The sequence below is a fragment of the Melospiza melodia genome, chromosome 3 (assembly GCF_035770615.1).
Source record: "Melospiza melodia melodia isolate bMelMel2 chromosome 3, bMelMel2.pri, whole genome shotgun sequence".
Lineage (NCBI taxonomy): Eukaryota > Metazoa > Chordata > Aves > Passeriformes > Passerellidae > Melospiza > Melospiza melodia.
In genome coordinates this window covers 71,112,346-71,138,813 of record NC_086196.1, presented here as the reverse complement: position 1 = coordinate 71,138,813, position 26,468 = coordinate 71,112,346, and the positions used below count along the sequence as shown (strand labels likewise).

Genomic DNA, 26,468 nt, shown 5'->3' with positions numbered 1-26,468 from the left:
AAAAATATTCTGTTTGTTGTTCCCCCTCCTCCACTGTCAACCTTGTTTAAAATATGAAATATCCTCCCAAGCCTATCATCTGAGCTGTTTTCAGGGTAATCCTACCTGCTCCTTGGTGTGTTGGCCAAACCTGCAGATTGAGAGCTGCCATGGTGGTTTTGGTTCTTCTGGTGCCAGAAGGCACTGGTAGATCCTTTTCCCCAGGGAAGTGGGTGAAGGCAGAAGCATGTTGAGCAGTTATGGCCTGGGTGTTCCCATGTCACCATATGTCAAAGCTGTGATGCTGCAGCTGGATCTCTCTCCTTTCTTTTAAATTTTAGTGGCTAATTTGCAGTGAAGCAGAATAGGAAATAACCATAAATAAATCTGGGAACCTTTGTATTAATTTCTTTTGCTAGCTGTGTACATATGAGCAGCTTGCCATTTGCATATGTGAATCTTGTCATAACAATTTTGGGAAGTGATTTGTTAATAATCAAGTTCTCAGAACAGCTCTAAATCAGTAATTGATGTAGGTCTGGATAAAGCAAGCCTTCCGCCTGCCTGTTTTGTGGAGCATTTTTGGCAAGTTTCAAGCTAGTGTGAAAACTAGCCATCAGAATAAAATTTAGGACAGCTGGGATGCTTTGCAGTGAAGACTTTTGGCTCCACAGTTCAAATAATCACAATAGCAGCTCAATTTAGCCTTTGGCTGGGTAGGTTTGGCAGGGCACAATGAAAAATAATTATTTCATGGCCTGCTTATTTGTCCCTTAACAAATAAACTCTCTGACCTATGCAGGCTTATGTAAATATGCTGCCGTATGTGGGGTTGTAGAGCACTGTCATGTCCCCATTTGGAAATATGTTTTATTTGCCCTCGTGTTGCAAACTTTTTTTAGAGTTCTGTTTTGGAAGCAAAGAAAGGGATAGGATATATCAGATACTGAAGCCCAGACAGCCAGGCACAGAGTCGAAAAAGCCATCTAGCAGTCTTTTTTTCTGAAAACACATCCATTAGTATGCAGTGTTTTCACTGCTGTAATAATAAGAGCAATCATGATACGAGCAAGTCCGTCTCTTCGCAGCCTTCCCACGCGGGATGGAGAATGACAGCTCCTAAAGCATTTGGATATTTGCCTGAATGTGTGCTGCTTAGCTAACAGCAGTTCAACTTGCTCTCCATCTTATGGCTTCCTGGATATCCTTCTCAATTTTTTCAGTGACAGCTTAAAATGTGATATGTGGAGGGGGAGATAAAAGCTTTAGTGAAAGGCTTTTTGTGTGTGTTTTTAAGGGGAAGTTTTACTACACTTGATGATGGAGGGATGTGCCACACTATTTTCTGTTCCCACCGTTTTAGTATTTGCACTTTCTGTTGCAATGGTGGCAGCCAATCCATAACAGTGTCTTTCTGCTTCCCCTTCTGGAGAGGGGAGAATACACAGAAGAGCACGTATCAATGGTTTTGCCTCCTGGCACCACCATTTTGGTTGTGCAGCAATAAAAGAAAGCCTTTTTTCCAAAGAGCTGAAAGATCTCTCTAGAAGGTCTGCCGTTGCACACTCGTGCACAGACACGCGCACACTTGCACAGGCTCTCGCCGAGGTGGCTACAATCTGATTTTAATAGTGGCACTCCTTCTCAAAGTGTCATTTAAAAAAACATCAGCAGTCATGTCATGCATCGGGATGAATTTCTAAATGTAAATGAGATTCTCTCAGTAATTTATTTACATTTGTTTTCAGCACAACAAATGAGACATCACGTAGCTTCATAATTTCCCATGACCGAGTCACCAGCATGAGGTGTGTAATTTACTCTGATTTAAGATGCTTATCTAGAGGTTCTTGCAACAATACCTGGTGGGCTTTTTTATACTACTTTTTGCTGGCTTTTAACCCATCTACTTCACCTCCTTCTCTGTATTTTTGGCTAAAAAATATTAATGTGTCTGCTTCTTGAGGCCTTTTTTCAGTAGAGCTGAGAGGGATGGCTTTGTTCCCTAAAGCATGTTATTTTCCCTGCCATTTCTTCCTCATTTGGTAAAATCATTGAGGGTTTCCAGAATGTACCTCCATTTACATTATGATGATGTGGGAAAAGGAAAGCAATGCTAATTGTGGACATTTCTAATGGCAGAATGTTTGTCCAGAAATGAAACAGTGCAGTGGGAAGCATCCTGCAGTCGTTTGTTCTCCCCTCTTCTCAGCTGAAATACTAAGTCTTAGACCTGTTCTTGGCTGTAATACTGACTTAGGTTTCTGATCTGCCTGTAGCTGAAATGATTCTTTGCTTGAGATGGGATGTGAATGCCAGTTTTCAAATTATGTGGACACAGTCATGTACTACAAAACTCATTTATTTTAAGCCTGTAGTTGAACCATTTAGATGTCTAACTACTTGCTTAAGTATTTCAGGTAGGTAGATGATTAAAGGTGCAATGTACCGTGCATACAATTTTGTACCTCTTATCTTGCAGACCTGGTTACGGCTTGAGTAAAATTCAGGGCAATGGCTTTTGCTATTTTACAGGTTATCAGCACAGGAGAACTGAGATACTTTGGTGAAAGTTACTGGTAAGTCCAAAAGTGGTACAAAATGCTATAGTTTGGGATGTTACAGTGCAAAAATATTGTACATCTTTGTGGAGATCTGCAGGATTAACACTGCGTGGGTGATCTTTTCCTCTCAGGGAAGAAGCATGACATTTCTTTGTGTTAATTCCCAATGCAAAAATCAGTATCTTCCTTTAAAATGAGTAAGAATATTCAAAAAAATAATAGATTTAGACTGGTTTTAAATGTGCATTGTACATACTAGGTCCCAGTTGATTTAATTTTGGCCTGCTGGCCATTTCCTTAACATTGCATGGGTCTAGCACCAAATTATGCTGATGGCCTGTCTATCACCAAATTATTTACAGAACTGCAGTTAAATTATAGAAATCTTCCAGACAAGCAGTGCTCTGGGCAAATTATTTCATCAAAGTTATTTTCCATGGTATACTTAAGCAAAAGCTTACAGGAGCAACATTAATCTTTTTTTGGTATGTGATTATGCAGACGTGGTAACAGCCCCTTTTTAGAAATAGCTTCCTACCTGGGAAAACAGAAGGGAACCATGATATGGAAATTAGTTCTCTCTGTGCTATCCTTGGTTTGAAGCAAATGTTTTATGTCAGGGAAACACAGGACTGAGGCCAGCAGTAGGATGGCCATTTCTGCACACTGTCAGCTCCTTCCAGGTCTTGGGGAATTTTCTTTCTGTAGACTTTTAGCTGCACACTTCTCTGAATTTGTAATTCAGATACTGCAGAAGCAGGTCAGCTGGCTTTACTAGTTCTCCATCACATCGAGGCCCAGTGGTCACTGCCCATTTTTCCAGAGAAGAACATTTGTGTATCTGAAGGCAGTATAGGCACTTTCTGCATTACCCCCATCTAGCAAGATCTGAGCTGCTGGGTGATTATGAAACATACAAAGAGAATATAAATCCTAAAAGCAGCCCCAACTCCCTATTGTAATTGGCATCCTTTCAGACTCTGTTCCAGAGTTTAGAAATATAGTCAGGGTGGAACATCTATATTTGGGTTTATATGTAATGGTCATACCTACTGGTTCACTTGGAGAAATCTTGGCATGGATCACTATTTAAGGACCTTGGGTGCAGCACTTATGTTTAGCTCAGTGTTTTTTATCCCTGCATATGTTTTTAGTATTCCATGTTGCCATGTTTGCTCCGTGAGACAAGAATGCCTTCCCAGCCTCTGCACAGTTGTGCGCTTTTTGTTGAGCAAGTATAGAAATTCAGGTTTTAAACTGACTCCTGTGAATAAATTTCTCTGGGAAAACAGGTGCTAAAAATCTGTGTTTTGCAGACCTTTCTCTGCCCACATACTTAGGGTAAGACTGAGCCATGTGTAGATGGCTGGAATGGGACCTCTGTGCTCAGGGCCCACATGTGGAAAACCGTACGTGTGTGAGGATGGCAGACTCAGGAACTATAGCACAAGAGCTAAAGGTTTTTGCAAAGGTTTTTTGAACACCTGATTTAACTTGATTTCTCTCTGGTGTTGGGTGGTGGTTGCTGTTATGTGGGGCCACACCTGGGGAACCCCCCTTGGCAGTTCACCCAGGGCGACTCAGAGGCAGCTGGGAGGTGACACTCTAATAACTGGGGTTTCATGGTGTTGTTAGAGGATGTTTTTGGTTTGTTGTTTTTTTGATTGGTAGGATGTGAATATATGTGAAAGCTGGATCTCCTTTACTTGTGATCCTCAGCAGATGCAAGTCTGATTAAAAGTCCCTTAATTTAGAAATGCTTGTAAAGACAGGAGGATACTTAAAGCTGGCTTTGTCAACAAAATGGAGGAACTGTGCTCTTGGGGCCCATTAACAGCAGTGCCAAGATGGCCACTACTGCACAAATACTGGGAATTAAGTTTCTACAAAACCCTAGAAGCTCCAAATTGTATATCTCACCAGTTCTTTACTCCCCCAGTTATAATCCATATCTCACTTATTGCTAGAGTCAACAGTCTAATGGTAACAAAAAATACAACCTTTCATCATCTATTGATTTTCAGTCTTTAAAAACTGACAATAAGCTATTTTTTGTCCAATTTCTCAATAAATAGGAACATTTATTGGTTTTTCAGTTTTGTTATATTACGTTAGAATATATTTTACTGCATATAGTGGGTAATGTAGCATCAGGAGAGATGTTTAAATTCAGCAAGTAACTTTTGAAACTGCATAGCTAAACTGAGATATGTAAACAAATTTGTAATACTAGTTTAATTTAGATTACAATGCAGAATACTCAGCCTGGAGCTCATTTTTCTATTTATTCCATTATGATCCTCAAACTAATGGAAGAGAATTGTCATAAAAAACAATTACAGTAAAGGTGAACATCTACTTTCTTCTCATAAAAATAATTACAGTAAAGGTGAACATCAACTTTCTTCTCTATCTGAGGAAGAGGGAGGAAATTTGAGGTATAGTAAGTACCACGGTATTGGGGTTTATTTCCTAGAAATTCACCAATGACAGTGTTGTATAGGTTGGGCAAGTCATAAATTCTGTCTGTGTGATACTGTGTCAAACCACTCAGCACAAACATCATCTTTCTCAGTGACCTCAGTTACCTTCTCTCCTCTTGAGAAAGGAGACAAATTATGATGTGATTGAGCTGTGGCAGAACTTGGGATGTAGATCCTGAGTTGCCTCCCCACTGCCACCTGCCTTCACAGCACAAGATCACCTGGTAGGTTTTATCCTTTCCAGAACCTTTCAGGAGACACTGAAGATCAACAGTTGCCTCTTGCTTACTCTTGTGGTGATGAATGGCAATTTGATGTTATTTTCATCTCTGCTATAAAACCAGTTTAAGCTTTTTTTTTTTTTTTTTTTTTTTTTTTTTTTTTTTTTTTTTTATTAAAAAGCAGGTAATTTCTCTTCTGGTGACATTCAGTCCTACAGCCACAGGCAGTAAGCTCTTAGATGTGGAGGTGCCTCTGCTGAGGTGAGGATGTACAAAACAATCCTGTACTTTAAACCAGCTGTGCCACCAGCTCTGGCCTTTGCTGACCCAAGGGGTTCTCTGGCTTCAAGGCTTCCAGTGTGAACAGGCAGGCTTCCTAGGAGGCTTCTCAGGTGAAAACATTGACTTAGATGGTGAAACCTTTTCCTGAACACTCTGAACAGGGAGGCAGTTCTGGCTTATGTTTCATAACCCTTTCACGGTAAGCAAAGAGGGAACTGTTTGGGCAAAACTCTTCCTTTTGGGCATCTTGGGTGTGATTCTCTGAGGCTCAGGCCCTTTCTCATAAGCTGCTGTGGATCTTGCTGTCATCTCTGTCTTACAGGATCTGATGTACAAGGAGTTAATAGATATCCAGTGACCAAAGCCATTTATATTTCTCTTTATATACAGAAGTGAAGTGAAGCATGTAAAATTGGAAAGCAGAACCAAACCTGAAATTCTCTAACTTTATGACTAGTGTGTGTGTTATTTTCCCATGATCTTTAATTACATTCTGTTCTGGAGGGGGGAGAGGGGGAATGCTAATCTGGTGCACCAACTGGGGGAAAAACAAACTGTTTTACAGCGGGAGTCTAGATGACAGCACACAGCAAATGCAAAATCTGACATTCATATGAAAGTGGGCTAAGCAAGACCATAGAAGAGAGGCAAAATGACTGCAGCAAGAGGAATGCAAGTGGTTTAAGGAAACCATGGTTTCTGTATTTATTGAAATAGCACAGCCGACCTTTGAGGTGGTGCTGATACAATGTAGATTTTGTAGAGCAGCACCAAGAGAGATGGCTGTCATAAAGAGAATGTGTGATTGGATTCAGGCTCATGAGAAGCTAGGTTTAGAAGAGTATTGCCCTTCCCTCTTTGAACATATAATATAGTGAGGCATGTCTCATTGCACTGAGTGGAAAGATGCTATTTTCAGGACTGCTGTTGCTGTGCTTGCTAATGAATTTCCAAGGGGTGTTTGAGCCTTGGATATTGACTGTAGAGATGCTTGCAGTCAGTTGGAAGAGATGTGACTGAACACGAAGCTTAGTTCTGTGTGCATACAATCCTGCTCTCTGTGATTTTCCCTCAAGTTGTATATTCAATATCCCTCTGCAATCATAAATAATTTGTAGAAGTCCAGCTGTGACTTAAGGCTTCTCTACAAACAGCATCCAGGGTGCAAAGTCACGTGATACCCTTTTTCTTCTTTCACTGACTAAAATAGTTTTTAAAAACTGTTTCCACTTCCAGTCCAAACATTAAAACCAACCAAATGGTCGGGTGCAGCATAAATGGTCTCTGCCCTGTTTCTTGGTCCTGATGTCTTCTTCATCCCCTTGGGATGGGAGCTGGGTCACAGCATGCAGATGTGCTCTCCTGCACCAGGGGGGCTGAGCTTCTGTGCAGAAGTAAATGCCTTTGCTAAACAGCTTGACTTAGCAGCACTATACATTTAGTATTTATTTGAGTAAGGGATGAACAGGCTGTTTAAAAACAACATTCCTGGGGTTGTTCTGGTTTTGTGTTTGAAAGGCAATAGACAGTCTGGCTTAAAGGTATCCTTTGTAAATAAAGGTTTTAGGAACAGGTCTTACCTTGAGTCTTTCCCCTCATGTTCATCAGCCTATTATTCAGATGTCAGTGGATTATTTTGGCTTGTTGGATGGTGTTATTCTCTGGGAGGAGAACCTGGGGAAGCTATGATGTGTGTCAGTTTAACATCTTTGAGTGGTGTGTGAGGGCATCTCTCCTGCTCCCCTGCACTGGTAACCCATGAATAATCATGGAGCCAATGGGGCAGTATGTTTTTAACTTCTCAGGATCAGCTATGACTGGCGTGGATCCCTGGGGTGAGATCAAGGATGAAATGAACTCTTGTGTGCTTGGATGTGTTGATTATGAGCAGATCATCACTCAACACCCATGCTGTTATCACATTCTGGGCAGTTTACCTCTACCCCCAGGAACAGTTGTAGCAGTGAGCTTTAATCTGCATTCCAGTTTTAAATTTAGCTTCTGTGTGAACCCCTAGAAAAAAAAGTTAAATTGTGCTTTGAAATAAAAAAAAGTCAAAGGTGGAATGAGAGGGTACAGAATAATCAAGATGCTTTTTTTTCTCTTTGGTAAATGCTAGGAAGGAGCATAATGTGACTCCTCTCCTCTTGCTCATTGTTTTTTCAGCCAGCCTGTTACATACACAGTGGTCCCAACACCTTCAAGCATTTCCTACCAGCTCTGTCACTCAGAAGCCAGACTTCACTCCTTTACCTTTTAGCAGTGCTGTGGCTCAGGGCATTCCCTTGGGACATCCTCTGCACTTGCTACTTCTTATCACTCTCAGCTGGTGAAAGCACACTGCCCTTGCCATCCAAGCCCAATGGCAGACTTAAGCTGTATAAAGGCCACTTGACATAATTTACATTTTTCATTAGCCTTCTGAAGGAGTTTCTCAAAAAGTGCAATGGCTTTCCTAGCTTTTGAACTGCTTTGGAAGACTGTAATAATTTTGTACCACTAGTCTCAGAGTAGCCTATAATTGTTATGCAAAACATTGCCCAAACATAACATAACTAATTGCACAATTAAGATTGCTTTCTCCTCATCATCCCATTCATCATACTCCTCATTCACACCTATAGTCAGCATCTGGCATTAACAAAGGCTCTATTTGTCACATTAATACATTCCTTTTGTAGTGAAAATGCCTTTTGTATATCTCTTTGATACTTAAGGGTCCTGCTAGCTTGTTCAGTAAGCCTGAAAACAGTGACTAGAGAGCCTTGTAGGGTACATCTCTTTTTCAGATGTTTAATAGGAATGTAATGCAGTGGTATTCCAGGATACAAACAGCAACTCTGAGAGCTCAGAAAAGGAACCTGATACAAGTCAGCAAAAGACCCCCCCTTTCCTTAACAACATTGAGGTAAGTAATACAGTGTTTTGCTATTTTTAAAAATCTGAGGGAAATAATGCAGAATAGCTTTTCTTCACAGCGGACATTTCAAGGTCATCAGTCCTGTTAGTCTGACGTAAGGCGCATAATCAGTTCCTTCTGAGAGTCCACACCAGAACCCAGCAAACCAAACCAACTTGGAAAGTGCAGGAGGTTGCAGGGGAAAGTCCAAGAATATCTGTGAATCAAAATGCAAGAAATGTCCTGGTACCTTTACCAGTCAGACCTACATGGAAAGTTGTGCTTGAGTGGGGTGAGGGTGTGTTTGCCATTCACATAAGGACAGGGTGGAAGCATCTTTGATTAGAAGCCTAGGAGGTCTGCAGCACCATAATTCTTCTTAGGAAAAGGAAATGATGTAAGTTTCTACTTCTGGAATCTCTCCCCACTACTCTATAAATTTAAAGAAATAAAACACAAACAGAAAATTGATTTTTGAATGACGGTGAATTATTGTCATTAGAGGAACTGCAGTTTTGTGTCAAGGGAAAAAAAGCTCAGTGTTCTATATGCTACAGTGTACTATAGGCTACTTTCTGAAGCATTACTTAATGTACCAGTCATTGCTGGGAACATGGAGTCCTTTTAATGCTAGTCAGGTAATATGTCATTCTCTCTGTAGAAACTCTGCAGCAGAGACATGAGTTATATACTGATGTAGTTATCAGAAGATCATGTGGTAGCACTAATGTGAGTCACTACAGTGGAGTTTGCCCCGTTTGAAATTTTTACATAATTAAAGTGAGTCATTGTCCAAATTCTGCCAAAGTGCAGATGTCTTTAATTTAACATACGCAGTTCAGCTTGCATATGCCTTCCATAGGTGAACATCTTTTCCTTCGTGCACTACCCTGCGTTAGCTCTGGTCTGGGAGATGCTCCCCTTTGCCATTCAATGCGCAGCGCTCCCACTGAAATACATAGCAGCTTCAGAAACAGTATCTGGAACACCCAGACCTCAAATAGTCCTCTACACTTTGTTTTATGTTCTGCTAGTAATTCTTTAAATGCACATAGGTAGATCAAAACAAGTGTGGTTTTGTTTCTGTTATAATGAAGGAGATGGCCCAGATTTTCTGGTGAAATACATTCAGTTGCCTTCTGTGCCTTGTGTCTCTGGAGCAAGGCAAAAGGCAGGGGGAGGATCAAAAGGTAAGGAAGGTTTCTTTAAGAGAAGACAAGCTGGACATGCTTTCATACATATTGAACTTTTAAAATTATACACTTCAAGATGGTGGATGACTTAGTACTCAGGGGGAGTTAAATCAGGTTGTTTTAGCAGAGAACAAGACCACCCTCCATGCAGCTGGCTGAATCACCAGTGTTTCTGAGGATTTCACAAATAATTTGGGTTCTGTGTTGTGAAGATGACTAGTCTGAGTCATTTGGCTGAAAGGGGAGTACCTTTTCTTTCTTTCCCCCTTTCCCTCTTCTCTTTCTCTCTTTCTTTCTGTCTTATTTTTTTCTTCCCCTCACACTCTTTCTGAGCTGCAAATCTAGTTGTTCTCCATCTAATGCTGAAATACAACAACAATGTGGTTAACCATCACATCCAGATGAAGCTTGTAGTTTTGCTGGGCAGAGAAGGAAAGAACAGACTTGTTTTGAAACGTTGAGAAATTTTCTGATTAATTAATGAGAGATAGAGAAAATGACTAAGGCTGGTCTGCTAATTTCTGAGTCACTGAGTAAATGCTATTTTTTCTTATTTGCCAATCCCTCAGTAGGGACATTAAATAATGTTTACTACTGTAAATTCTTTCCCAGGAAGGGAAGGAGGTTATGATACAGGAGAAAGTTGTATATTTGATTTAAAAAGTCAGCTCTTCCCTCTGCAAAAGGACTGCAGCCTTATGCAAGAGGGCATCATGCATACTGGTCCATCCAGAGAGTAGCCAGCCAAAGGGCCATTGGTTTCAAGCACCTTCTGAGAGTCCTGAAAGCTACCCTAGTAATTTATTGATGATGGAGATGAAAAACAAAATATTCCTGTAGTGTCCGTCCCCACACCCTGAGGTAATACTGCCAGCAAAGAAAGAAAAGTTCCCACACTTTCACCTTCACTTGCTGCAGAGAAGGGGTTTTGCAGGTAAGCAGTCCTGTGTGCCAGGTAAATAAGCAGTCAGACTCAGGAGCATGTGATTTTTGACACCCTCAGTGCCTTATCCCTATTCCTGTTATATTTAAGGGTTCTGTCTTCTGTGTGGTTTGTGATCCCTAAGCTTGTTCTTAACTTTTTTCCCCCAGTAAAATTCTTTATGGCAAAAAATGAAGCTGCATGGATGTGCCAGAATAGTGAAGCACAGTGTCCTAAATGATGTAACTCAGGTTTTGGGAGCAGGATAATTGCAGTAGTGTGATGCTTCTTTTAGAATAATTAGTCCTGCTGAGAACCAGGGTATAAAAGCCAGTGCAGAGCACAGTAATGAGGCAGTTACACCATTTCCAGTATTTGTGTGCCCCTGCATTGCACTGCAGATCAGAGCAGGCGTGCCCACAGTGATGGTCAAGGAATGATTTCATCTTTGTAGCCCTGTGCCAGGACTGTGATACAAAATACGTGGGATTCATTCTAAAGGAAAGCAGCACTCATCTTCCATACTAAACCAGGGGGCCTTTGAGATCATTAAGAATAATTTTTACAAAGGAGAGGTTTATGTTTCCGTTCATGGAGCCAAAGTCTGTTCTCATGCCCTGTTACTGCCTGGCACTTGCCCATCCAGGAATGAAATCTACTTCAGCTGCGTGCACTTGCAGATGTCGGGATTTCAATTTCAAAGTACAAACAATTCGAATATTAAAAAGACTATTTCCCCAGTGGGAATATGGGTTGTATGAGCTTTTTGACTTTTCTGTTTCATCTTTGGATTGTATACGATATCACCTTTAGATCTCTCTATCAGTTTAAAGGTTTTTTTTATTAGCACCACAGTGGACAAAATGTCAGTAGAAGTTAAAGTGGAAAGAGTCCTCAGAGAGATAAAGGTTGTCTTCCACTTTTCACTATATGGTTGACTCTGCTGCCCTTTTCTGTTGGGGTTTAGTCTGCTGGGGCACTTCTTTGCTTAAGTTAAATTTACTTATCTGTTATATAAATAAGGGATAGCCTCGGCCATTAGGTAAATCTACTGATGGAGGGAAAAGGGATTTTCTAGAGTGCCTGTGTGCATTTCTGAGACATGGAGTTCAAAAACATCTGATAAGGTAACCTTCAGCTGGTTTTCTGCAACGACTTTTGTCAATGAGCCTTAAAAGCATTGATATTTTCAAGCATTATAGCTGAAGAGTACTGCAATGTCCTTGAACTACCCACCAGCCAAAGAATGACATCTCCAAACTCAGCTGGTGAATTCCCATGTACTGTCATATTTATGCTTACTTTTTCCTTTCTGTCTGGGGCATCCATCTCAAATTACCAGGACCTTGGCTCTACCCAGTATGCAACACCAGACTGGTACCACTCTCAGGTGCTGCCTGGATTTGCTGTTGCCCTCAGAATATTTGCTCCTATATTGTACAGTGAGGATAATCCTTTGTTTAATTTTTTTAAACATTTTGAAAGGAAAATAGGGGTCTCATTCAGGTCTTTCCATTTTTGCATGATAGTACAGTTGAACAACGTGTACATGTGTTAATTAAACATCCTGTCTTATCACTGTTTTGGTAAGTGTCCTGTAAATTTAATCACTACGACACCTCTGTACACATTACAATCCTTTTAAAGATCTAGAGAAAAATCCTGGTGGATTATTCAAAGCACTAAATCACACAGAATTACAGTAGTTATTAGAGGCATTAAAACCTCTGATAAGAAGCTTTATCATGCATTTTTTGGGAAGCTTAATCTTTATCAGAGATGACTGTAAATAGAAGGGAACAGTAAAAAAACTTGATAACAATTTATTTTACAGTACATCAATAATCAGGTACTGTAATTACAGTATAGTTATATATTTATTGCATAGTAAGTAACTACAGTTTATTAGTTTTCTTGCTTTTCTGTTATTGCAATTACCTGCAAGACCTGAGCCAACAAGGGCCTTTATTGTATTTCCATTTCCATTAAATATGTTTACACACACATACAGACATATTTACATATATGTTTAACTACTTCAGAGGAGTTCAACCTGTTTACATGAAGGAAGAACGGGCAGCGGACATGCTAAAGATCTCTTCCACATATACATTTATTTAGATTCAGAACTATAAATGAAGGAGATCAGATTTTATCTGTGGTTATATTTAGCTATGTAATTTTTTCTCCTCTGTTTGGCGCTGGAAAAGTTTTGGTATTCTTAATCACTTAGATAAACCTCTCAGTTACAGACCTACTCAGTGTGTGGGTATTTATATTATATCTGTACATTATTTACCTCTGTACATCCACCTCTGAATATAGATTAGATTAAGTCTCTGTTAATTGTGCTTGGGCTGCGTATGCATGCCTGTGTTTATGTATTTCCAGGAGTTCTGTCATTTTGGGGTGTAGGCTAAGTGAAGATAGCCAATTAGGTGTGACTTCTAATTTAGTGCTGTTTACAATGTTAAAGGTTCTAGTTAATTTAAGAGTTACTGTGAAGCTGGCTGAAGAAATGTTCATGTTGGAATTGAGAACTTTTCTTGGTGAGAAGTGATGAAGATGTAATACAAAATGCAGCCCCTGAGTGGTATGGAGTGACTTGTGCTCCTCATGCCTCTGGTAGGGGCTCAGCCATACCTCTGAGCACAGATCTGGGCAGCACAGCCCACAAAAGCTACAGAGGATTTGGTGAAAGTCCAAAGCAAAAGCAACGAGGGTGTTAAGAGAGTGAGGAAATGTGACCTGTCAGGAAATACTGAAGATATTGGGGGTGCTTGGCCAGAAAAAGAGATCTCTGAGGGACAACATGGCAAAGGGTAGTAAGAATACAAAAGGCTGTGGGAAAAGAAGGCCACTAAAATTCTCGTTGGTGAGAAATGGAAGGGTATGGGATGTAACTGGTTCAACAGGACCAAACAAAATTCACATTAGGTATTAGCAATAACCTTCTAAAGCAATAACCTTTTATCTAAAGATAAAATTTGGGATGTTGTGGAATTTCTTCTGTTGGAAATTTTTCAGGCATAAATGGTCCTGCCTGGAGGCACATGGGGACAAAAGGCATCAAGACATCTTAACAACACTCCTAGCCCAGTTTTCTGTGCCTTGAACCATCTGTTTAAGAATCATGGTTGTGAGAAGGTGGTGTGTTCCCAGTTTGCTTGCCAGTGGGTCAATAGAAAAACAGGTGAATTGCTCATCTGAAATAAAACTTCTATCCAGTAAAAGACCTTGCAAAGAATCAGCATCCACATTTGTCTGGTAAACTACTGAAACTTCATTTCTATTAAGATTTGAGGGCAGATACTGCACTGGCTGAAGCTGATGGCTAAAACTTCCCCTGGCAGTAGTGGAACCAATGTTAATTTATACCATAAAATCCCTGTTTTGCTGATTGTTTTCAGCTAGTGATTGCACATGGCAGGCATAGTTTATACTGCTTAATAAGAAACTAGACAGTAAGATGTACCTAAAGTCTAGTAGGACATGTCAATATATACTTAAACTACTCCTATTTTCCTTTTCTCATCCTTTTGGTGGACTAAAATTTCAGGTAATATATTTACTATCCAGTACTTGTTGATTAGGGGACTCCGTGTTTAATTTTCAGGTGAAATAACTCAGATTTTTTTTTTCCCTAGTGTGATACAACTCTGAGACAACAGTATAACATTTATTGTTATTCTGATTTTTTTCTAGAACAAATTTTGAGTTTATTTCTAAGGTGTCTGGCATTTGTGGTAAACAGGGAGAGCCAATGTCCCAGTGTGAGAATGGTTTGCTTGCTCTACCAAAAATTCTTCCTGCAGAAGATGATGGTACTGGTATGTCGGACTGGGTTTGTACAATTCAGTACAGAGGTACAGGTAATTGTGTGGGTCTTTTGTCCTTGTTTTTTGAATGTATGACTGATGAATAAGTGCTGAATTTCCAGCTTTCTGTGTGTACTATGAGATGTCCATGCCCTTGGCCACATGGAAGGTACCTTGCATTAAGCAATACCGCTCAACTTCCAATGCTTTCCCTGTGGGAAATGCTTCAAACTGAGATTTTTGAAAAGAATCAGAACATCCTTTTATTCACCATCCACGAGGTGATCCTCATGGACCCTAGCCCACCTTGCTTCCAATGGTGTGCAAAATGCTAGAATGAGGAGTAACATGGAAATGCTGCGCTAGCAGGACAGAAAGGTTCGAGTCTTGTCTGGGAGGTGTGGTTTGGAGGTTGTTGGTTCCTTTGCAAGTATTTAACAGGAAACATGAATAGAAAGATGCTGAGGCTGCTGTTTATGGCTGAGGCCACTTGCATACAGTCCACCGAATGTGTTTACAGTATTCATAGTACTGCTGTGGGGTATTGTCTCCATTAGAGAGAGAAAGGGGTCTCCAGTGGTTTTCTGAACACAGCGAACAAAGGAATTCCTAAATTTCTTTTTAGACTTGTGCTATTTCTAATGCTAAGAATACAGTTTTTGAAAATTTTGTTTTATTTTAGTAAACAGTCTTTCTACAGAGGCACATTAGAGAGGAAAGAATAGGATTATTTAAAGGAGGGGAATTAATTGTGTCACTTCTATAGGCATTAGGCAAATTGCCTCACTTATAGTTAAGAGGTAGCATGGGAGTATTTAAGTATAGGGTACCTGCAATGCACTTTATGATAGTCTTAGCTTATGACCTTATATCATTTTATTTCTCTATTAAAGCAAGACATTCCTCATGGAGACTGAGATTGGGCACAGTGCTGTAGTTAGCACCTCATGTCCTGATGGCTGTGTGGTGCACCGTGATAAAACAGGGAAGGGGGTATGGAGTACTTGATAAGTTTGTATGGGAATCCAAGAAATAAAAGGTGATATCTGATACGTGGTTGGGTGGGAGATGTGTAAATGAGATGTGAAAATGTCTAACTCATAATTACATGCTATGTGTTTTACCCATAAACCTGTTTTAAATGGGTACAGCAGATGCCACAGTTAAGAGAGTGACTTAAAAAGCCATTATGGGCCACCCAGAAATAGTAGACCAAGTCCCTGACTCCAGAGGTAGTAAAGAGCTCACAGGTCAGTCCAGTGACATGTGTGAGTTTGGCATTTCACAGACGGGTGCTCAGATCTTGAGGAACAGACTGTGCTGACTTGGAGCATCCCCCTGCCTTGGAGAGAAGGGAGAGTGACTGATGAAAGATACTGTTTCTGAGTTTTATTTTACATGAAACAAGTTGTCACAGGAGGAACAAAAGAGTGCCTTTGGACGCAAGCAGCACTGGGTGTTTTCTGCATGAGAACAAATGCTGACCCTGATGGTGAGTGCTCCCTGTAGCCTGATGCTGTGGCTATTGCTGCTCAGGGACTTAGGCAGAGGTAGTTTATGGCTCCTGGGAGGTTTGGGCACACTGAATGTTACATTGTCCACTCCTTTGCAGAGGGATAAATGGGGCTGTGAGGAGAGATGCAGCTCTAATGTTATGTGGATTTTCAAGTCAGAATTGAAAAACATACTGTGTGTAGACATTTTCAGGGTTGGGGAGCAGCCGGATTCTCAAGCTTACTGCACAGGGCTCTGAGTTCAGTAATTAAATTACTGCTGAAAGCTTAGATACTGTAATGCTTACAGTCCAAATGTCTTGCTCTTAAATAGTGAGATGGTACTTGAGGTTTTTTTTTTCTTTTCTTTTTTTTTTTTTCTTTTTTTTTCCCAAATACTTCAGTGGGAAATACTGTAAATTTGGAATAATTACCATAGAAGGTAATAACTTTAGTTATGACCCCTAGAACAACACATAACCCGTTGACTGAGAAGTGGGTGATACTTTGTGTATCAAATATCAAATCTTAAAGCATCAGACAAATTTGTAAAGTGTTTCCTACCACTCTCTGTATGCCAAACATATTAGTTGCACTTTGAGCTGAGTGTGCAATGTAGCTGGAGAAACAACAGGGAAGATCTTAACAGGGCCTGTAATGTTCACAAATAAATAGCAAAAAAAAAGGAGCACAGCTGAAATATTCCTGTGTGTGATTAAAAATGTATACCTCCATTTGTTTTTCTTCATGCAGCCAAGTTTTAGTAAAAGGAATATAACTGCTCAGGCACCCAGAGTTTCTTCCAGGAAGGTCAGCTCCCAGAAATTAAATGGAAAAATAAATTAGGTAAGAGTAATGGCTGAGAAAAAAAAAGTGAACTTTATAGCAAAAAGACAGAAATTCTCAACATAGGAGATATTTTTTGCATCGCAGGACTGAATGAGCAATAAGTTCTTAAGTTACCGCAGCAGAGGAAATCATCTAAATGTATAGATAGATTAAAAAGGGTTTCATTTTCTCCTCTCAATGGTAGCTGTTCTGTGGTTTGTGTCATTATGACTGTTTACAAGCATTGTTTGCACAAAAATCACATTATTCTCCCAGGACTGACGTAGCCAGTGATGTAAATGTGCCTGCTCAGGGCCTGTTCCTCAGGGAGGCAGAGCACGCAGGGCTCTCGTGCTGCTCAGCAGCTCCTGGTGCAGCATTTTGGGACCGGCTGCCTTCGTGCTGAGCTCTGAGCTCCTCCAGCAGAAACGAGGGTTGGCACTCAAGGAGAAAGGACCTTGTTTGAGAGCTGCAGTGCAGGGTAAATCTCCCTTTTCCTTTAGCAAAGCATTGCATACTCTCTGTTCTGAAAAGAGGTACACTTCTGTGGGTCGTACTCAGAAGGCTGGCTGGCAGGATGCAGGATACAGGAACAGATTAACCCAATCACTGCATTTAGCAGCAATATTAATATCTTCTCAGGCAGCACTTACAATGTATGAATGTTTGTTTGAGCCGTTTTAGGTGATATTAAACTACCTTCAAGGTCGGTCTCTTCCAAAATCCACTGCAGACAGAGAGGAGGGATGGTCTGACAGGAGCTGGCGGCAGCAGGACGGGCTGACTGCGTGCTCCCCGCCAGCAACGAGGGCTGCTCTGAGTTAAGACATCAGGGAAGGACTTTGTGCAGGAAAATAATGGAAACACTGACAGGGTGAGACCATATGCAGAAAGGGAAAACTTATTTCCTTAAGAGGCACAATCGTGCTTTGTTAAAGGAGCATTGTAAGGAAACAAATAGGATTTTTAAAAACTGCCTCTCACAGAAGCAATAGAAAAGGAACTTCTCATAGGAAAGGAATGGTAACTGAATTATTTTTGTGATATAAAAGCATTCCAGTGTTGTGCTTGCAGCTTGTGAAGAAAGAAAGTGAAACTAACTGGGAGCAGCTGAAAGCGCTTCACTGTATAGGCTGAGAGCAATGAGAGATTAACAAAATAATTAAATCAGTTAACAGTGCATTAGGTAACTTCAGAAGTGTTTACTTTAACAAGGGAAATATTTGTTCTTGTGTGGGTGAATGCAGCCTTTATTTTCATCAGTTTTAGTCTGCTTTGCTTCTAATGGCAGTGAGTTTTCAGCAGAGGAGACAGCCCACCAAGACTCCTGGTTGTTACATGCGTAGCTGGACATTTTTAGCAGATGTAAGTGCAAAGGCATTGGAGCAGAATGTATCCTGCAGTTCTGCATTTAATTTCTAACTTTTAATTATTTTCTGGTTCTGAGCAAAGGTTCTGTATTCAGTCTTCTGCCAAGCATGGGTAGTATTAAACCCGGACCCTGCATTATTCCTCTGGACTAGGGGATGCTAGATTTGCTACTTAAATATTTAGGTTTTTTTCTCTCTGCCAACTGCTTTGTTCTATCTATTGTGCAGCTGTTGTTCCAACGATCTGAGTAATCTTCTTCCTTCAAGCAGCTCTTAAGTATCCATGTTTTCATGAGGAAATGTGTAATTCATTCCATCCCATAGTCCAGTAGTGGAACAGAGCGTGGGGAATGGGAGGTGATCTGGGACACTGGGGGCAGACAACAAGATAAATAGCATAGCACTCATGCAAGAGGGACAGGGAAAGGCTGATCCAGGGTTGAGTGTGGCCCATGTGTTGTCTTCTGAGAGACAGTGGGGAAGAGGATGTGCTCAGCAGCACGTGCCACCGAGGTGCTGTCCCCAGCATGTCCTTTGTGCCACATGTAGCCGTGAGGAGCAGAAGTCACCAGCAGCTTCCCACCGCCGTGGCCATCCCCTCCGTAACCTTTGGTGACTGTCACAGCTTACCACGACACAGGTAAAGATCAAATGGCCCTGGGTTTTCATTTGTGTGGTAGAGACTCATTTGACTGAAGGAGATGTGATTTTGAGATGAAATGGCAGAAGTGGAGGTATGTGATATCAAATGGTATAAATTGGATCCCATTTGGGACTCTTGCATTGTGTCAGTGCCCAGGGTTGACTTAGGCTGTAATACCCCTTAGCCTGGGAAGAGAGGCATGTTATTCTCATTTTGGAGGCAAATACTTTCCTCAGTGTCCATGTGCCAGCTGCATCGACTCAGAACACTGTAAGGAGCTCCATTAAGTTCTATTGGGTCCATAATCTGCACATTAAGAAAAATTTACATGATAGATGGAGCTGTTAAAATCTAATTGGGTAATCAAAAATTAGTTAATGTGCCAAAATATGTATTTAGCTGATAAACTCTAATGGTTCCAAAGGGTTCTAGTATTAATAGAAGGCATGCTTGCACGCTAAGAGTTGAGAGTAAGATATTGCTCTTGTAACACGCATTTCAAATAAAGATCCCAAAGCACTTGACAGATATTAAATCACTTATTGATTTGATTTTTCCAAAATATGTCCATCCAAGGCTCTGGGGGAATATATGTTAACAATAATGTCAAAATTGCACATAAGTAATAAATTATAATTTCCCCCACTTCCCAAGTCTATCAAGTGCAATAATCACTCCTGCCCTTAAACCCAGTTAAAACCTCTCTAGGCTGGGTCTTCCTTAATTGGACCATATTAGGTCCCTGTGATATACTGTATCCACTTGAGTGACAAATGGGTTGAAATGAATGGGTTTAAAAAGAGTTAGAGGTAGAGTGGCAGAGTCAGTAGAAGAACATGTCATTGCTGGTTACTTCTACTTAACTCTGCAGAGTAACCAGCACAGCATTTGTGTATTCGCAGAGCCAGAAGGATGTTCCAGCATTCTGCAAATAGCTTCCTTACCTATTCGTTCAAATTTCATTCTATTTTGTGTGGAGGACATGAATAAGAATTTTAAAATAACTCTTCTGCTTAATCTTTCCAAAGTGTCCTAATGTATTATTAATAGCATGCCACTCCCACATTATAATGGCATGTGGTTCAGTGTTTGTACAGCATCTAGTGTAATAAGAACCTCATCCAAGAGACTTTTGTAGGCTCTTCTACAGTTCAAACAGATAATGACAGCTTTATTTTAATATGGAATAAGGTTATCCTTGTTTTATGAAGGAAATGGAAGCAGAAAGATAACACCTGTCATAGAAATAGAACTAGACTGCAGGCTCAGATGTTTCTTTGCTGCTCTGTCTACTAGACCACAACACAGAGGCATTCCTAAACTTGCACCTGTTAAACACAATTTATGGTTTGTTTGATGTATAATGGACCTTTATATGGAATTTATAACAGTAACTATCTTGAGTGCATCAGACTTATTATGCTCCAAAAAAGCCTCCAGACACTTAAAAGTGCTAGACAGCCAAAGTCCCTTCTGTTCAACTAGGCATACCTTTAAGGAGGGAAAAGAAACATGTCCAAGAAAACTCAAGCCTTGGGTAACCTAATCCTATCTCCATACCACGTAAATATTTAAAGAGAAAATGCAACAACCACATTGTTGAATTTCCTACTTTGGATGAGTGTCACATTTTTAATGACAGTTGAATAGTTTTGTATTTTATTTATGTGGTATCATTTGTTTGCTGGGGAATATGAATTGAATGGTTTCCTTGCCTCTGAATTTGAAATTGTATTTTCCCTGATATCATTAGTTGAAGGATGTTACCACATAAATAAATAAATAAGCCAAGTGTTGTGATTGTTTGCTGTCTAATATACATAGATCTAAAAGTATACTGAAATGCTGTTTGAAATAGATGATTCAATGCCACATTTTCTGACATCTGCCTAGAATAAGAGAAAAAAACCTAACCCCTCACAGAGAAGGAAAACCTAGAAACAGTCACCCAGCTTTTTGGGAGAGCTCTGGCTGGAGAAAGGAGCTAAAAGTAAAAAAAAGAGAAAAAGGTGGGGAATAATGAATTCATCAAGCTAAAAATGCACAGGCCAATGGAGCGCTTAGATTTCAATAGGAGGCAAATGGAAAGAGAGCCCCCATTACTGCTGAGATGCAGCGACACGGCTGCCCTAATCGCTTGGTCATGCTTGGGAGACACTAAGTCATCATGGGCCATGACATGGGGAGAACAGGCGCCAGGGTTTGTTGTAAGAAAAAATTGTTTATTTAACATCCACAACCAGCATCATCCCTCTCCTTTACCTTGCATCCCCGTGCCCACCCCTCTCTGCTGGGAAGTGCGTGCCAGGCAGCACGGCTGGGAGCAGCCTGGGCAGCTGAGGATAACAAAGGAATGGTTTTGGTAAGGTGTGACCACAGAACTGTCCTGCAATGGGACATTAATGTCTCACCAAACCTGTCACCCCTTTAAACAGAATTTATAGTACTTCCTAGCTCCAAAATTCATAGAAGTGCTGAGATTACTTTTATGTGAGAAATGTCCTCTCTCTTAAAAAATCCCCAAAATCTCCTTGGCTGTTATTTGGACAACTGGCTATTTCTGGTTGAACAAAAGGAAGGATGCCAAAACAAGTGATGTTGGGCTGAGAAAACAATAGTTTCTGGAGAATGATTATGTTAATATTGAGGAGAGCCTTCTCAGAGGCCAGTCTTTCAAGTCAGGTAAGCTTTGGCACAGTTGTGCTCCTTGAATAACGCAGTGCTTTAAAGGAGTGCAGTGTTGGTGCAGGAGCTTGCAGGTTCTGGGCTCTATTCTTGGCTCTAGCCACAGACTTCCTATGTGCTGAGGAACAAGTCTTTTAGACAGTGCTGCTTTTTTTTTCCTGCTTCCCCCCCCCCTTTTTTTAGTTAGAATTTCCTTGCCTTTTAAATCTGTGGGGAATTAAATGGAACAGACATTTAGATTCACTTCCCCCCCCTCCCTCAGTAATAGATGAAATGGAGAGGATGTAGAAACATGTTTAAAAGATCAAATCAATGCACTTATTTTGTAAGCAGAAACTAAAGGGAACAAGCTCTTGGTTTCTTTAAAAAATACACAGCTGCTTTTTTTCCCCAGCCTCCCTCTGAGATAAATCAAAATCAGTCTTTGAAAGATTAATTGAGGAGTCCATATCTCACAAAAATGTAGGCAGTGACTGCAAAAAAAGGGTACAGTGTTGACTAATAAAACTGTCTAGCTACACAAACCTTTAAAATGAAGAAATTGCCCATCTACATATTTTTTCTGCCACATATCTTAATTAGCTCTGCAAAAACCACTGCCTACTTCCACTTTCCCATTAATTAGTCCCATGCTACTGTGAAGTGAGCGCTGAAAAAATAGCCATTCTTAGTTCTTTGTGTAACAACACAGGGCATTACCTTCATTCTGACCAGAGGGGAAGGGCAGACACTCCATGAGAGCAGAGCTGTCTTGTAACATTCCTGAATTAATTTACAGATTTGCATTATATCTGTAAAAGAGAAAATTTAATGTCCTGAACGCACATACATACATTTTCACACAAAATTAGTTAATCTAGAGTATTGAACTGTGATCTGCTCTAGGGTGTTCCTCCACAGTAAAACTAATATTTGGGAAAGAAAGTGACTAGGAGACCAGAAGTTAATTAAAAATAAAAAACCACATGTATTTAAGGCAGAAATAAAGAACTGAGAATTCTTTGTTTTCTTCCTCTGTTGGTGGTCCTAAAGGAGAAATAATAAGGAAGAAACACTAAGTTGAGCTCAGCCTGTTCTTGAAGAAAACCCCCCAAAATTCCTTGAGTTAAAAATGAATCTGGATAGCTATAGCAGATTCACCTACAAAATTACCATTGCTCCTCTGGTCCTTGCTCAGAGAAGTTCTGTTTTCAATAAGGCATATGTGTGAGCTTGTTAACTGAACCCATAATTAATGGACTTAAGATTGAGAGGCCCAAATGGCTTAAAATTGCAATATCTTGAGGGTGATGACCTGTGAAAGCAGTGGTTTACAAAGGGGATCACTTGTGCTCATGGCCTTTCTGAGGGGCCAGGTAACAAATGTAGTTTGGCTATTCTCCAGTCAGGTGAAAACTGTCTAATCTGATGTTAAAAATTCTGTTATTAGTGGCTTTAGTTTTATTCTTTGCAAACCATCAAATTGTGGGAATTGAGCTGAAGCTGATGGACTCATCTACTACCTTAGAGTTTTCCAGGAGACCACAAGCCACCTTGTGAGGCAGTCTGCAGTCAGAACAGAGCACTCTGGAGGGGCTGGAAATGTAGGGATTTACGGCACAGCATCCAAGTGCAGGTAGGTAACCCTGGCAGTACCCACCCTCCAGAAAAATGTGATCCTGCACAGTCCTGAGTTTCCACAAGTTTAACGTTAAGATATTGGTTATTCAGCATCTCTCTAGTGAATTAAAGTTCATCCTGAGGATTTATCTGTTGTTTCATCTTGATGAGACAGAAATGATTGAGTTTAGACCAGGCATAGCTAATTTATCTTAATACAGATGAAGCCTGTATATAATCTTCAAGTATAGATCATGTTTCTCATCATGGTGTCTGAGAGTCTTCAACTCTCTATCATGAGAACTTGCAGTTCCTCACTTAAAAAAGAATAATTAGAGAATTCAGTATGCTACTTTTATCTGATTTTAAAGAAGCATGTAAGCTCTTCACCCCTAGTTTGTTGAACTTATTTTATGTAAGACTAAAGTTGGGTAAAGAGATAGGTCATTCAAAGAAGACTATGTGGCATAGTATGAAGGTTGTTTTTCAGGTTCATAAAGTGATCTGATTTCATTTTGAGTTCCCAATTGATGTTTGTTTTTATTTAAAATGTCTGTAAGGGTAAATGTTCAGAATGTACTATCCAAGATAATAGCATTAACTGGCATGGCTGCAAAATCAATAATAGTAACAAAAATATACCTCTACTGATTAAGAGTGACATAAAATAAATTTGTTAACTGAAATGGATGTAGTCAACAGTTTAAACACGTGTCTTAAATACTGTAATGCAATTCATAGTTCTTATTTTAACTTTAGCTAATTTTTTAAAAGAACCTTTGAAAATATGTATTGCATTTTTCTCCTTATAAAAAGACAAGCCAATCTGAGATAGAAGAGCATTTTATTTCTTCTAATAGAACTCCCACCTGAAAAAATAAACTTGATAACAAAACTGTAGTGTACTTATTCCAGAGAAAGTAATTTAAGTTGGTAATTCATAAACTGTAGACTAGCTTTGAAGGACAGGTCTTTGTCATCAGGCTTCATGAGAAACAGCAGAGCAGAAATAAAAATAGATCATTGACCAAAAATATCCTTTTCCAGCTGGGTCATTTAAAGAACTGTCCTTTTTTTTTTTTTTTAGGCATAAATACAGCTGATTCCAAAACTACCCCGAAAAGGGGTCTAACTCTAGAGGTCAGATACTCTGGAGGGTTTTGTTCTTGCTTGCTTGCTTTGGATATTTTTTTTTTTAGAGCAGGAATGGTTATGGGGAGAAAGAAGTGTGATTTGCAAAAATGTAAAACCTGGAGTAGGATCTTTGAGTCAGGTATACATCCACCAAGCTGTGACCAGGGCCTGTCACTTTCAAACCCAGTAGATGCAGCTTCTTGAAGTCTTCTCTGCACTGACTCATGGGTTTTGGATTTGGCACATAAATCCAGATGTGTGGGCCACATATGCATTAACTTACTAAAGCTAATTACTAGTGTCTGTCACATAAGAAAGAGCTGAATGGGAGCACCTTGGGCACTGAACATAGCATCATCGTAAAGACACAGGCCAACAATATGGCAAGCTGATTTTTACCTCATTTTCAGGGGAAAATGAAGGGACTTAGCCATTCATTTAGAAGTTTTTGAGCTGCTGCAGTTGGGATGAGATTCTTATATATCAGAGGGATTTATATCTACATATACAGTTGAAAGTCATGGAGATGCTCTGTTTTTATAGATTTATTTTCTATTTTCCATTTAGCTGTGAGGATAAGACAGGTAAGCAGTACAATGACCCTGTGTGGGTAGAGAGGGCACTGAGGAAGTGATTTTCACTGTGCCAGGACAGGAGGTTGGCTGGAGTTGAGCTCCGGGTGCTGTGCAGGTACACGTCGCACAGTGTCCTTGTGTCTCAGCAGGCCAGAAGAAGGCTGAGGAGCACAAGAATGTCCAGCATGCTCAGTGCAGGCCTGCAGCAGGAGTCCACCAGCCACCCATTGAATGTGAGTGGCAAAAAGCAGGGGCTGCAGGAGAGGATCCCCATGGATGTGCACGCGGCACGTGCCGATGTGAATCTCTGAACAAGGCACCTGCGCTTGCCACAGCTCCAGGGGCTTTGCTCCATCCCAGGGAAGCCCAACAAGAGCTGACTAAAGCCATGCACTGCAGCACAAACACTCTAACATTTGGGGAAGTCAGATCTTCAGACTCTGTGAACAGCTTTTGCTCCAGTGGGGGCTATTTGTTCGTGCCAGCTACTTGTTCTGCCTTCCAGATTAAATGAAAGTTTGGCAAAACTTTGTTTTGTGTCCCCTTCATGCAGTGGCGTTCCACAGGAAAGACACATCTGGAAGATTACGACAGATGCTTCAGATGTATGTAAAATATTTAATAATTCGTAAAATATTTAATCATTCTGTCTCTTAAAATTATTTTAACACATAGGCACAGCTTGGAGCACAGATATAAAACTGAGTATTGACAAGAGACAAAAAATTATGAAGATTCTAGTTCAGGACTATCAGAGATAATGATACCTAAACACCTTAACCTCAAACTCATTAGTCTCACATATCTCAATCAATATGGATTCTCTCAGAAATCAATTTTCAGCAGCAAATATGATTGTTAAATAATTCACAAGTTACAGGCCTTCAGGCAAGAAGAGGTTAGAGAAGCAGAAGGAAGTGGTGATCTTGACCTGAGATGTGATTTCAATTAAATGAGGAAAGCATCTGTAAAACACAGTTTTATGTTCAAGGTGTCAAACTGTTTAAAGAAAAGAGGATTACAGATGTAAATTGGAATCTAAAGTATTTAAAACACATTCTTATTTTTCATACATTAGCAGAAAGAACTGATCATCAAGGAATGTGGCATTTTTAGGTATCCCAGCCAGTACTACTGGCATAATTCTTTTGTTTATTTGTTTTTGCTTTCCACCAGTCTTTATTTCACAGGTAATTTATTATGCAGTCTCAGTGAAAGGCAGAAGTGGTAAAAAACTTTTGGAGATTCTCTCAGATCTTTGAATATTTCTGACCACAGGCATAGGAATTTGTACTTATTATAAATTTTACTTTCTCATGTCTGCTTGGTTCCATACCCATGTTTTCATATTTACTATTAGGTGAATGACAATTCTTAACAGAAACATTATTTTAGGGATGGAAAGGTCAGCTTGGTGGGATGGTACTACCACTTCAGCACTTTTCTCAGGGCCTTATCATGACTACTGCAGCTCATGGAAAGATTTGTATTGATCTGCTGAATCTTGGATCTGACTCTAATTATGCTTGTGTAAATTTGGAGTTACATCACTGAAGTTAATGGTATAATAACTATATTAGATTAATTCAAATATTCATATTCAGGCGCTGAATTAGTCTGATTTGTAGTTTAGTTGTGATGTCCATAGAAGCAAGTTGTAGTTTTAACACAATTTAGAAATCATAATTTAATTAAAAATATTTACTAACCTAATTATTTCTAAACCAGACATCTCTTTGAAGTAATTATAATGATACATTTTAATCTGATGTTATCTGTA

At 40.0% G+C, this 26,468-nt stretch overlaps 1 protein-coding gene across 29 annotated transcripts in view; it reads left to right on the top strand.

Moving 5' to 3' along the window:
* Positions 1-26,468, top strand: part of ESRRG (estrogen related receptor gamma) — a 390,326-nt gene that overhangs the window by 58,709 nt on the left and 305,149 nt on the right. For 7 of the 29 annotated variants that reach the window (XM_063152186.1, XM_063152210.1, XM_063152206.1 and 4 more), the window contains 2 exons: positions 1,728-1,787; positions 2,515-2,558. The exons of 18 other annotated variants lie outside the window; for them this stretch is intronic. The gene's annotated coding sequence lies outside the window, so the exon portion shown is untranslated. The remainder of the gene's footprint in view (positions 1-1,727; positions 1,788-2,514; positions 2,559-26,468) is intronic. 4 more of the 29 variants (XM_063152190.1, XM_063152213.1, XM_063152189.1 and 1 more) reach the window with 1 other exon arrangement.